The sequence below is a fragment of the Stylophora pistillata genome, chromosome 4 (genome assembly GCF_964205215.1).
Source record: "Stylophora pistillata chromosome 4, jaStyPist1.2, whole genome shotgun sequence".
Taxonomy (NCBI): Eukaryota; Metazoa; Cnidaria; class Anthozoa; order Scleractinia; family Pocilloporidae; genus Stylophora; species Stylophora pistillata.
Window position 1 is genome coordinate 42,968,452 of NC_142522.1, and position 14,171 is coordinate 42,982,622.

General features: G+C 39.3%; 1 long non-coding RNA gene across 1 annotated transcript; it reads left to right on the forward strand.

Moving 5' to 3' along the window:
• The first annotated feature begins 11,486 nt into the window (after nucleotides 1–11,486).
• LOC148733860 (uncharacterized) lies at nucleotides 11,487–12,204 on the forward strand. The gene is made up of 3 exons (XR_016000228.1): nucleotides 11,487–11,590; nucleotides 11,829–11,897; nucleotides 12,120–12,204. It is a non-coding gene; the product is annotated as an uncharacterized LOC148733860 (long non-coding RNA).
• The last annotated feature ends 1,967 nt before the right edge of the window (nucleotides 12,205–14,171 follow it).

Below are 14,171 nucleotides of genomic sequence, written 5' to 3' on the forward strand. Positions count from 1 at the left end.
CGATAAAACCCATACCAAAGAGAACTACAAGAAAAATTTTTATTTGCATTTATTGTGCGGTGACATTATAATTACCGTCCAAAGTTTGATGGTGAATGGAGTTGTTTAGCGCTGCCAGCATCTTTCTAAAGTTGCTTGACGATTTGACCGCTTCGGCAAAGCGAAAACGGCTATTTTAACGAATTTTCAAACTTTATTAAATTTCAGCCGGAAAGAAAATCGCTGGAACTTTGAAATATTTTTTTCCAAACTAGCTCACAGAAAGGGATGTTTTGGCAAAAAAAAAAATCGATATTTCGTCACTGATTTTGGATTCTCGAAATATTCGGGCGGCTTCTCTTAAAACGCTTGTTAGGCGCACCAACTTTACGAGCACCGTCACTTTAACATTCAAAGTAAATGCTCTGTTTTGGCGAAACAACGATGACAGTGAATATTCAAAATATCATATGATATAGTATGACATATTTCCTCATAGAATATGAGCTTGATGAAAATGTACCTGGTAAAACTTAGTTAAAGCAATTAATGTTTGGTTATTTGGAAAAGAAGAAAGAAAATTATGCGTTTCGCGGAGTTTCAATGTACACAGGTCGCGTTAAACAGCTTTTGCCTGAGGAAGCATGGGGATAAGCAGGTTGGATGCTTTACTTTAAGGATATCTAGGAGAGAATAAAGTTTTGGGAAATTTTGAGAAAGAACAGAGCCAAATCAACAGAGTGTAAAGGGAGGACTATAGAACATTGACCGCCAATAATGTTTCAAAGCCATGTGGGGAGATCAGTTCAATTTTATGAGACACAATCAAAATCCTACGACTCAAAAGGGCTCACAAGTGCCTGTCATACATCTGCTATCGCAGACCACGTCACATCAACTGGTCACAACATGAAATGGGACCACTTTGAGATATTAGCAAAAGGTCGTTCTGATACTCATTGCAAGATAAAGGAGACTCTATTAATTCAACAACTTAAACCTACTCTAAACGATAATGTCAGCAGCTATTAGCTTTATCTGTGTTATTTTGCATCTTTGAATATATGCAAGTGTTTTTCGTCTCAACTTTTGTTCGTTTTGTTAATTAGTTACTTATCTTAAATTTAAACTTAGTCGCCCCGTGTATTATTATCTGTCACTTCTGAAGATGTATGTCGAAACATACGAAACGTCAAGTAAAGCTTACTAACCTTGTTTTCCAACATGCGTTTTACTGTCATGTTTGTAACTGCAGTTTGTGTGCTATTTCTTATCAGTACAACCTGTTCAAAAGTCAGGGTTTACTTTTTGGGTTTTTATTATTATAGATCATTGAGCTAGTTCACACAAACCTCCTTCTGGAAAATTGCAGAGCTTAAAACCGGCAAAGTGGCAGTCTGCTTGACCAGATGGGTTAAACACTTTATTCATAGGAACACGAGGGTCTCTCTTTAAGTGGGCTTTTACTACGATTGCGGGGTGAAAAATGTCGACAGCTGGAATAAAAAAGCTAAGAGTTTTATTGTTCGTCGAACTGATCTTCGAGACTTGAATTTACAGAGCTGAAAGCTAACCGGCGATGATTTGTTGAGTTTCGAATTAAAAAATATAGAGCTGATTTTGTATTTTCAACCCCATATAAATTAAATTGAATAAGACTTCGAGTTATCATAATAATCAGGAGCAGGAGCACACTCTTAAGGGCTCCTGCCATCAGCTACCTCAGTAAAGGAAGTGTGCGATTGGGGAGGGGGTGATGGGTCAAGTTTCTCGTTTTACCCGTATGCGTAATACACTAGGGAAATGGTAAATAAATGTAAACTTATGTGAAAACCGTCTCTTTAGTCAATGTTTTTGTCCTGTAAGCCTGGCCATTCCCACTTTCCCCTTCTTGAGTAAAATTTACCAGGGGTAAAAGCGACTCTGAAATTAAAATACTTCCCAATTGTCAGCACCGGCCCTGGAAACATTGTGAGTTTATCTGGCGGACCTGGAAAGCAATAGAAAAAAAGAAAAAGCCGTCTATTTTTCAAAGATTTTATTGTTAAATTTTTGACAAGACAAATCAACGGTCAGCATTATACGTGATTAATTTCCCCAATTTCTCAGTGAGAGCCGACGCTGAGGTCCTCTCAGGATCTGCACGGATAGCCAACAGTGTCAGTCGATTTAGCGATTACACTACCGACTTTGACAAGTACTTTCTGCATGTTGGCAAGGCGTAAATCTGCGCTCCTGGTCACGTGCTTCAGCTTATTCCAGATCTCGGGGTTGACCTTTGGCACCGTTAATTTCTCGCAATTATCGGGTCGATTGTATTTCGCCAATTTTTTTTTTTTAATTTGGCTTCCTCTAACTTAGAACCCCATCGCTTATTGACAATATCCGCCAATTTCTGAGCGACTTTTGGGTCAGTTTGCTCGTCCGACTCAAAGTCTTGAGCAATTTCATTGAGCAATGCGTCAGAGCTGCCCAGTTTTGGCGGGTCGCCATTGGGCGGGAAATTAAGTTCCTCAGAATCTGACTTCTCAGGGTATGAATCTCCACTATCACTCAAGGTATTAGTTGTAGGAGATGTTCTCCTCCTTTTTAATGGTGTAGCATGGTCTTCTGGTGCGCCAGCTAACCGTTTCATTGCGTTTTCCATGGACGAAATGGTAGAACTCATTTGGGTCATGGCCGACAATACATCAGCAAGCACTCTGTCTGTACCCCGGTGCAAAGAATTCGCTGTCTCGTTTTCTTCAGAAAGTAAATTTTCTTCTTCTACCGGTGAAAGGGGGTCCCTTCCACTCATATTTGCGGCAGTCATCTAGTTTTCTCAGTGTTGAGCAAACACCGTCCGACCTTCCCAAAAGGATCGTACACAACTGATCTTCCCAGGCTCGTGCGCCTTCTCACGTGACTCCGTAGCGACCAATGACCAATGACGAAACAGAATTGCAATTTATGTCTCATGATGAATGATAAATGGGCCTATCTACGCATAAATATACCTTCAACATATCCACTCTTTATACATAACATTTCCGCTACATTTTAAGTTAACTAAACACTTAATGCTGCTAAATAGCTCACAGTGAAATATGATAATACTATATTCTACTTTAAGCATATTAAACTTGCCAACACAGCAGTCACCCCAATGACCAATGGCTTAACTGCTTATTTTGGACACAAATAGCGTATTTTTTAGCCCTGCGCATGACACCCTAGGAAAAAATAAAATCATCTCCTACAAGAAAAGCGATTTAGTTGGGCTATTAACGCATGTTTGTTGCGAATGGTAAATTACCTAATGATAGATATAGTGCTCCTAGTAACAAATGTTCAGAAGTTGACACATTGTAAAAGCTTCAAACAAAGGCTATTTAGAAGCATAAAGTGTTTAGTTCAGTTTAAAGTGTAGCGAAAATGTACTTGGATATGTTGAAGGTATGTTTATGCGCAGGTAGGCTCGTTATCCATGTATCGGTCTCCAATTACTATCATCGGACAGCTAGCATTATTGTCATTATAATGGTATATTTAAGGCGACAGATGTATCCATTGAACTACAAAGAATTTGTACCTACTCTGGTTATTCAGCTCTGGCTAAATGCGATAAAATAAATAAATTATGAATTTTTACAAGTCAAAAGTCTATTCAATTGCTTAACAAATTATTCTCAAGTACATGTATTAAAGCCCAGACGCTATAGCCATAGCAGGCAGCTGAATCAGCGGATCTTCGCGGAGACACATACATTACTCACCCACAAATCAAAATTCATTTAGTAATTTATCGATTATGGTTTTGAAATTTGTGCGAAGGAAATAACTACGAACTTACCTCTTCTCAGTGGAATCGGAGAGGAAACCGACAAACGATAGATCACACTTCCGTGCGATAAAAGAAAAAATGACGTGCAAAGGACAATTGGATCGTGTTATTAATATCTTAGTTTTGATAACGCCCACTAATTGAAAATGGCTTCTGTTAAGTACGGAAGTTTAGAAACCGTAAAACCGCAATTAAAAAACTTCATCGAAACTGAAAACCGTCAAACTGATAAATGTTGACATCTCAGTTATCAAAACGCTAATCAATCCGATACAGCGGTGACAAGTGGAGCATACAGAGGTTTTGCGGCTATTCGAAATCAGTGGAGGCGCATAATTGCCCTTCAGATCGAAGAAAAACCAGGACCCAATTGGGAAAAGCCGAAAACCGCATCGGATACCAAGTCCGAAAACCTCGTAAGTAATTTTGACGAAAACCGAAAACCAATTGCCGAAAAAACCAGGAAAATCAACCAACCATAATAAACACCAGAACCCAAGTTTAATGGTACAAGAAACGAAAAAAAGATCTAAAAATAGCTAAAACTGCTAAACCGAAATTATTGATGCCCCCCTAAATAAATAGTTTGGAGGCTTGGTGCATCGAAGGAGCAGCGACTGTTTTGTGCATCTTCATTAAGGCAGGTACAATTTAAGTTAAATTGTCATTCTAAGTCCTTTAGCAATATATTTCCTATTTTTCTTTACATCACCTGTTTTTTTTTACATCACCTTTCCTCGTCGCCCGTCTGTGTTCAGTCAGTCTTGTTGTGAGGTAACCGACAAATCCAGACATAAACTACAATCCACTGAAGACTTCATTAACGCTACCAAGACTGTTCAGATACCTGACGACTACAAACTAGTGTCATTTGATGTGAAGTCACTGTTCACAAGTATTCCACTTCAATTGGCATTACTATGCACTGAGACTGCAATCCGACAATCTACCGACCCACTACCGCTACCGACAGACGACATTATGGACTTGCTAAACATTTGCCTAACGTCTACTTACTTTCAGTACAACGGTAAACACTACAAACAGTTACACGGCACTGCCATGGGGTCTCCAGTTTCTGTTGTTATAGCAGAAATTGTGATGCAGAACATCGAGGAACGCGCCCTTTCGACTTGCCGACAAACGATACCGCTTGGTTACGCTACGTTGACGACACCTTCACCGCCGTTCGACACGACGAAATTGACACATTCCACCGCCACCTTAATGAACAAAACACTGACATACAGTTTACCAGAGAAGTCGAAGAAAATGGCAAACTTCCTTTTCTAGACTGCCTGGTAAGCCACAACGACAACTCATTACGGACGACAGTTTACAGGAAACCGACACACACCGACAGATTACTAGACGAGTCAACCTACAACCCTACATCACACAAAGCCACAACTATCAGAACTCTAACACGATGCGCACAACTAGTATGTGACTCGACAGACAGCTTATCCGACGAGAACAAATACCTTCACCGTGTTTTTACGAAGAACAACTACAACAACGACTTCATCCGACGAAACACTCACCGACCCACTACCACTACCGAAACAAACGACACCGCAACCCCTACGACTACAGCAACCATACCGTACATAAAAGGCATGTCTGAAAACATCTCGCGCATCTTACTACCCTTCAATATCCGCGTCGCCCACAAACCCATCACCACACTACGTCAGTTACTAACCAACGTTAAAGACAAAGACGAACCGAGGAACAGACAGGGAACGATTTATAAGATCAATTGTTCCGACTGCCAAGGCTCCTACATCGGTGAGACTGGCAGAAACCTCACAACAAGACTTACTGAACACAGACGGGCGACGAGGAAAGGTGAGGTCAGCAATCACATTGCTGAACACCATCGACTTACCAACCACGACATTGACTGGGACTCTGCGCAATGCCTAACCTACAGCACTGACTATTTTCAACGACTGACTCTGGAAAGCTGGTTTACTAACTTAGAACAGACGTCCCTAAACAGATGTCAACAACTACCCGCTCCATTCAAACGACTCATTCACGACATAAACATCACAAACGACCGAAAAAGAACGACCTAACTTTACCGACAGATCGAAACAGACCAATCACGACCGACTTACGTCACTTGAGTCTTACAGTCAATAACATCACGGCAAAACCAACCGATCATTTCACACGACCTGGAATAAGAACATTCTACTGACAACAATCATTCACTTGACTCTGATGATGACTTCCGCACAGGTTGTCGAAACGTCAGTCACTACCACCGACAACAGTCCTTCTCAGGACTACACTCACCCGGACGATCAGAATACACCTTCACATGTTACCCCCGGGTTCAAACCATTTACTGCATAGGCACAAGGCTGGCAATATTTAGTACCCACCGCTAGCTAAATTGTAGGCGAAAGGCTGGCCAGTTATCCAGAGCGTGTTAAGTTTCTCTCATGAACATTCTCGTTCATCAACGAGCTCCCCATAAAGTATTTTCAAACCTAATCTTGTTATTTTCTTAATTTTCCGTCTGTAGAAATATTGGCAAAAATACTGTTCGAGGTGGATTTTACCTCCCGGGAAAAACTGCACGGATTATCTGTGTTTGTTTTTCTACTCGACGTGTAACTTTCTACTCGTGAGACTTCGATAAGCAACTCGCATAAACAAACATCAGTAATGTACACAAACTGACCAAACCCTCATTATTTTCTGCTGACCGTCGTCATTATGTTTAAAACAAGATTTTTTCTTGATTATCTCACTTTCATGATGACTGGATCCCTTTATCTAGAAGTTCTTACGGTTAAATACATGGGATATTTTATCACCTTCCTCGGCTAAATAGACATCTTCCCTGTTAAAACTGACATTGTAGATTTTGCCCTTCATATCATTCAGCTCTGTGCGAGATAATAAGTTATCGTATGTTGAGATGAAAGTTATTCTGAAAGATCGTAAGCATATCACCGAGCTGTAAGTACGGTAGTAGTTCTTGTAATTATCTTTGTTTTGTTTTGTTTTGTTTTGTTTTGTTTTAATAACAACATAAGAGTTTCAAAACACGCTTAAGGTTATTCCTCAGAGAAAGAGTAACCGGAAAAAAGATTTTAAATTTCCTTTTAATAATGTTCCTTACATATATCTGTTTCGAAAATACAATGAAAAATAGGTCACCGTGCCTGTTTAATGGGCTGATCTTACCCCATTTATGCTTCTACTGGCTCTATTCACACGCTCCATTTCATCAGTTCACAGTATGCTTTTCGGTAGCTGGTAGCAAGGGTTGTGAAAGCAACACTTGCCTCTAACTTTCTAAGTAGAAAGTCTCCATCGTATGAAACAGTTTAATACTTTTTAAATTAAAAATTCATTCTTCGATTTTTTTTTTTTTTTTAATTTCTCCACTTAAAAGAGGATAATTTTGCAATGAAAGAAGATATTTGTCACCGTGCTCGTTCAAGTGCTAAAGACCATTGTAAGCTCTTTATCTTTCCCACTGATTGAGAAACAATACCCCTGCTCCGAATGCGCGCGCTCTAATTCGCCTGACTACGTGATTCTTATACGCAATACAGAATGCGCAGAGCAATATTGAGGAATAACCTTAAAGAGGGGAATAGAAGATATTTAACAAAATTTAGGGGAGAAGGGTCGCTTAAAAACAAAGAAAAACAGAATAAAACACTGCCTTTTGTGGCGCGATATAATCCGGCAAAAACATACTGATGGGGAAATGGGACCTTAATGGGCAGTTTAAACGGCGTATTAAGAAGGTATCTGAGATATCGGATTCCCACACGGCAATCATGTAAAACAGTTATAATAGTTTTAGTTTTTACCTTTAGCTTAACTGATGATTCTCCGCGTATAAATAAAGTTTTACATTACATTACATAATTCAAAACCTACGAAACAAACCTCGTCACATCGCACAGAAAGGCCAGAGCTAATCTCTGAAAGCAGAAGTAAAAAATTACTTGCTAATGGCAGGAGTCGTGTAGGCTTCTCAATAGTTTTTAATCGAAGTCGTCATTTGCTTCTTGTGGCTTGCACCTCGCAAGAACCCGCTTTTCTTTTATTTTTCCAGGCATTTAAGTTACAACGCGTTGACTTCAGTGCCGGATTGTAGAGTTCTCGCAATTGGATTTTATTGTAATTCCAAGTCATTTCAGACTTCATTCTAGGATCCTTTAGCTTCTTTAAAGAAGTTTCATTATTATAGTCATTACAGTCATTTGATATTTATCTTAATTATGCTAATCATTTTTTCCAATGGTAATGCTTGTTATATCTTAACAGAGACTTTTCCAGAAATCATATTGGACCTAATCTGACAGCCGATATTTTTAATGGCTTTTACAATATGTCCCTTCTGTAAGTTTTCAAATGAAGGAAAATGTTGTGCGATGAAACACTAAGGAATTGTCCAAGTATAGAACCAAGGAATTTACAACGTAGGTGTTTATAATTTTTGTTGTCTTTATTAGATATCTGAGCCGATGTGAAGTAAAGTACATTGAAAACGGAACCTTTTAAGGTGATGAGGAAATTGAGTGAGCTGTAAGTTTGGAAACTTTAATGCTCTTGATTTACAATTCAAACAGGTTTACAAATGCTTTATAGAAAATAAATTTGCCTTATCTACTTTCTTTTACAGAGACCCAGCTGAAACATGGGCAATAAATTGTCCCATGTTTCAGCTGGAATCCTGGAAGGACCATCGGAAAAGTCTTTTAACTTGTAAGAAACCAAATAATCCCTCAGACAATTTCTGTTGTCGGTACAAGAACGTTACATACTCTTGATAAAGTAGTAAGTGATCCCGCTCTTTTGTATTTTCCAGGAATTTACGTGGAAACGAATTGACGTCTATTCCGGATTTTAGCGGTCTTTTAAAGCTTAAAATGTTGTATGTGATGTGATATTCGTAAGTAATTGTAACATTTGGCCTCAGATGGTATCCAAGACCTTCGGTACAGTTTTTTTTAGCACAGACCTCCCGGCTGGTGAATAAGAGCTCTCGCACTGCTTTGTTGCAAAATTTTGTTGAAGAGAGGTCTCATTTTTCGATAAATTGTGAGTTCTTGTTCACACTCGAAGAAGCAAAGGGCACGTTTTTAACGAAGAAAATTCTGTGTGGCCGTCCCCAGTGCGTCAGTCTATCGCGTCTTAAGAAAAAAAACTTTCAATTTTTTTTTTTTAACCTAGTTAGTGGTCATATGATAAAATACCTATTTATTGAGTTAGGTCGGGCCGGACGGGAATATAATTGAGTCTCGTTCACGACGCACTGATCTCGCGGGGCTAGGTCCTTGCGCCATGACCTCAAGCCAAATATTTTCCAGTCCGGCCCTCCCACTTATTCAACAATTACATATAGTATTTTTGTTAAGCATCTTAGCGGTGTGGAATCCCTCCCACTCGAATTTGATTGCCTAATTCCGCGCGCTCCAGCGACCGAGATTTTCTCATCCCGACCCCGGGTACGGACCGACGAACCGCTCCAAGTCTTCCAATTCTCGCTTTTTAATCGTTTTCCTGAGAGAGGCTTCAAAATTTAAATATCGTAAACGTGACCCTCAGGCAACCAAAGTTCCCAAAACGAAAGCGGATTTTGTTATCAAGAATAGGAAAACATACTTCAAGATAAAGAAAACTATGAAAACACAGGCAGCACTGCCGAAAACTGTTTTAAATAGGTTCACCCGTGGCCTAAAAACCATCGGTAATTTAATATTCCGTCACAAAAAGTCACTCAGAAAGTTAAAACGCGAGGCATTTGCAATTTACAATTGCGTTCAGGGTAACTTAACTTCAGCGGAGTTCTGAGTTCGACCAGATACAATTTTGGGAAGTCTTTAATTTCCCTCACATTTCTACCGGAAATCCACCGAAAAAACCAAAGGAAGTCAATGTCTCAATCTATTTTCTCTAAATTACCTAAATTATCAAGACCTCGGGCACAGTTTTTGTCAATACGGACTCCCAGCTCGTCAATAACATATATATATATATATTTGCGAGATCTTCGCTTTGAAATTTTAACGTCACACAATCTTTTTTGTGGACGTAGAAAACACACTGTCCCCACTTTTCGTATGGTAACTGAGTTGAGTCAAGGTCCTTTGTCAGTGCAGGTACGCTACATAATCACACGAGAAATTCGTCTCTATCCATTCTCACACATAAAATCTCTCACCTTGTAATCGCTGTCAAACTCACGTGTACCAACCAAAACATTGCAACCGGAAAAGACTGCACCGAGTCGTTGTCCAATCACAGTTGGCGTAAAAAACGGTTTTTTCAACAACCAATCAAATATCGCTTTGGATATTTGGTCACAGAGAACAGGAAATCGGCCGGTAAACCACAGACGCTAGTATTGGGAGAATCATCTAGCGTCTGTACGTAGGCTACCTGTAAGCACGCTACCAAGTCATTACAACATTTACACATGTGCAGACGTTTGACCATTGTGTTAAACAAACCAGAATATGCTCAGGCAATGTACACCACTGACTTGTGCTTAGACTCTTCCTTACCTCGTTATCTCCAGCTACCAAAACTAATGGAAACTGATTATTTTGTTTATTTCCTTTCCCGCCTATCTTTATGCCGGAACTGAAAAGTCCTGACATTGGAGAAGAAATTCACTCAAGCAGTGTTGGTGACAATATAACTTTCCTCCTTTAATACATCTTCTCTCTCAATTTTATTGAAAATTTTGTTTTCAGGGATTTGTCCTTCAACAAACTCCGGTCAATCCCAGATGGAGCTTTTACTGGCTGCAAGCAGCTACAAAAGTTGTGAGTTAATATTGTTTACCCTATCTTTTTTTTTTTTTTTTGAAGATCGTAAATGTTAAGCGTGGTGTTTAAGTAAAAGGAGATGTCATTCAGTGAATGGTAGGCCTACACGTGGGCGGAGAAGAAAAATCACTTCGAATGCTCCTAATAGGATTCGAACCTACACCCTTTCGACTAGTACTTCGGATGCTCTACCACTGAACTATAGCTGACTTGTGGCGGGTTAGGCCGTTAAAGGTGATTCCTCAGTATTGCACTGCGCACCCCGTACTGTAGATAAAAATCATATAATCAGGTGAATAAGTGGGCGCACATTCCGACAACATGGAATTATTTCGCAATCAATGTGCAAGTAAAGGGGTTTGATGGTCGTTAGCTCTTCAACTAGCAGAATAATTCCCTTTAAATAGGAGAAATTATAAAAAATTCACCCAGAGAATTAAAAGATACAGCTAAAATTGTGCGCAAAGCCTGTTACTCGATGGTGCAAATTATGATCTTGAAAGCCAAGACTCGAGGCACGTTTGAACTTTGTTTTGTTTGTTTTTTTGTTTTTTTTGACAAAATGTACATAAGATTTTTCCGTACACTTGGGACTTTCCATCTCGTCATTGAAAAAATCCTTGCTTCTGGCCACCACCAAATGTACCTTCAACCGATGAAATAGCGTGCGTCATTAGTACCAATACAGGTATAAAATGGGTAAGTTTGGCCCATCATATCTCTTAAATTAAACATGCACGGTGACCTATCTTTTTTTATTGTACTTTTTCCAAGTATCCCTGTGTCGTACACAAGAACATTATTTTTTAACTATAGACAGCCTTGCTTGTTTAGCGAGATCCAAGCTAATAATTTGATCTCTTATCATAAAACTACTGTATTGATGACTCTTATTTCCTCAGGTTTTAAGTTTCAATAGAATCTCAGATATTTCAATTCAAACGTTTGCTGGGCTAAGAGGTCTAATACTGCTGTACGTATTTCATTCCTATTACTCAGAGATAACTATGAAATAGAAAATGTCCATTTACATAATTTTTGGGGAGCCACGCCTCAAATTCAATCAAATGCATCAGCTAAGTTGTTTTGAAGATGGCGTCGTCAATACTCGAAGTTTTAGTACTTTGGTAGACAATTTTCTTTAAATGATGTTATTGCTGCTAGAACTGGCCTTCTGCTAAACTTCGATATTCCTTACTTTTGTTTTGAAGGATGCTTACAGGCAACAATCTGACCTCTATTCATGAAGACACTTTTGTTGAAACCTCTTTGGAAGTGTTGTAAGTATTCTAACTTGCCATGTTCTTGCGCTGATATCAATCAAAGCACTGTTATTGTTCAGATCAAAGTATTCCTTTCAAACCAGAGCCTATAGAATTTAGGAAACAAGTCTTACTGGGGAAGTCGCACGGCTCTGGTACTATCAGACTGTAAGAAATAAAAAGAGGGCTATAATTTCCTTCAACTGTTGTTATATTGTCTCATTGATCTACTGTGCGAAGGTTCCTTCATGGAAAAAGAATAAAGCATATCGAGGGAAACGCTTTTCGTGACCTCAACAACCTGGAAATATTGTGAGTTGATCGCCAATTCAAATTCTCTGATTTTATAAAACATTGTAGGTTTTTTTAAGCCATATATTAATCGTAATAACCTTGAACCCACTGACACATGGGATACGTGTTCCCGTGTTACTATGTTAGGCTGTCAATTTGGCTCTCTAACTTTTTGGCTCTTTTTTAGGACGCTGTTTTCCAACCATATTAAACTACTAAAAACTGATACGCTTGAAGGAGTATCCACAAATGTCCGACTGTGAGTATATACGAGCGCTACATGGTTAACTAGTCTTAAATTAGTAGGCATACGATGCGTTAAGATTAAAAGCTGCTTTTATGCCAAGTTGTTCTTCTTTTTAATCTCCCGTGCCAACATGTACCAACGCACCCGGTGACCTCTGGCGCCTTGCTTTTGCCCTTGGGCGACCACTGACTCTTATTATTATTATTTTCTTATTTTCTTTTTTTCATGAAAAGGACATACTGGGCACCCTGGTTTTAACAATTTCAGGGCACCGGGTTCCCTTCGAATTTTCTTAGAGCACAGTGTCGCAGGAACCATAATGATTTCCTACTAAATCAGGTTCGTTTTTTAGGTCTGTCAGCAATTTGAAGCTGAGCATCATGAAGACATCGTTTTTTATAATCATCATACAAGAAAAATGACACCATTCCTTCCTAACCTCGTCTACTCGGTTCGCAGTGAAAGTCAGGGGTCGTTATTTTCCCCCCTATGCTCAGGCGATGATCAGTGCGGTCGAAGGGGGAAAATCGCGTTAGAAAAAACTTCGGTCCATAACTTACATCAGAGAGATTCTGGGGCTACTAGGAGAGAGGGTAGTGAGAGATATCGATTATTGTTGGAGGAAACAAGGCATTTGTGTCCCAGTTCAGTTTACAACTTCCAAACTCACCCCCACTTTTAGATGGTGAACATAAAACGTTAAGTACCTGGTTTTATTTTAATCATGGAAATTCTCAGAGAAACAAAGTCTCTACGTGTCTGTTGCCTCAGAGTTTGCATACTTTGCTCAGCAAAATTAAAACATTAGGAGACGTTTACTGACCTGACACATTTGCTTGAACCACGTTTTCCTCTGCAACCAAGTAGCCGAGTCTGCCGAGCTTTAAATCCGGCCTTTAAAATAGTTTATAGTTCCCCGTTTCATTTACTAGGAGTCTCTCTAAGGGTTCGATGTGTAGTACGTTGCCCGCGACTCTTTATTCTGGTTTCGCCTAACACACCGCGTTAGTGCGTGTGCTTTACTGAATTTACATAAAATGTGCTATGCTATTTGAATATGCGTAGTCACAATAAAACGCGCCAATGTCATCACGTGCCGATATGTTACACGATGCATACGGTGCTTTGCGTGAATATGGCCAAATAATATCTGAAGATTTTGAATGTTCCAATGCCTTTTTATTGCAGGCTTATTTCAAGTAAAAGTCTTCGCAAGATTCTTCCAGAGATACAAAACCCTTTAATGTGAGTAACTTATTGCATTCCAGGATTCTCCGGCCCTGCTCGATCACGCCATTGCGTATCTACTAGGATTTTGAAATAAAAGATTTTAATACATAGATCTTTTTAAACGTTTTGTTGTGTAGCATCGCTGAGTATTTCGAACAAAATAAGTGGAAGTTGTGGAAAGATAGTATCAGTCTCTCATGATCAATCGCTTTTAAGTAATTCAATTTTTTGAGAATGATGGATTTAACTTCTTGGTTTTAAGGGTGAAATGTAAGAGCGAGTGGAATGCGTTCGGAATTTATCACATATGGCTTTTGTAGTGCTGACTGTCTATCAGTTAGTTAGGCGCGGAGGTGACTCACTTGAACGACAGAAAAAGGAATTGCATGGCATTCTTGATATATGCTGGCTGTCAAGATAAATAAAACAAGCAGCTATGTAAGTCTGCCAGTTTGTAGGACACACTTGCGCGGAAAGCGTTGCCTTCAGTTGAAACCTATCTCTCCAATGTCTTTTTTCCC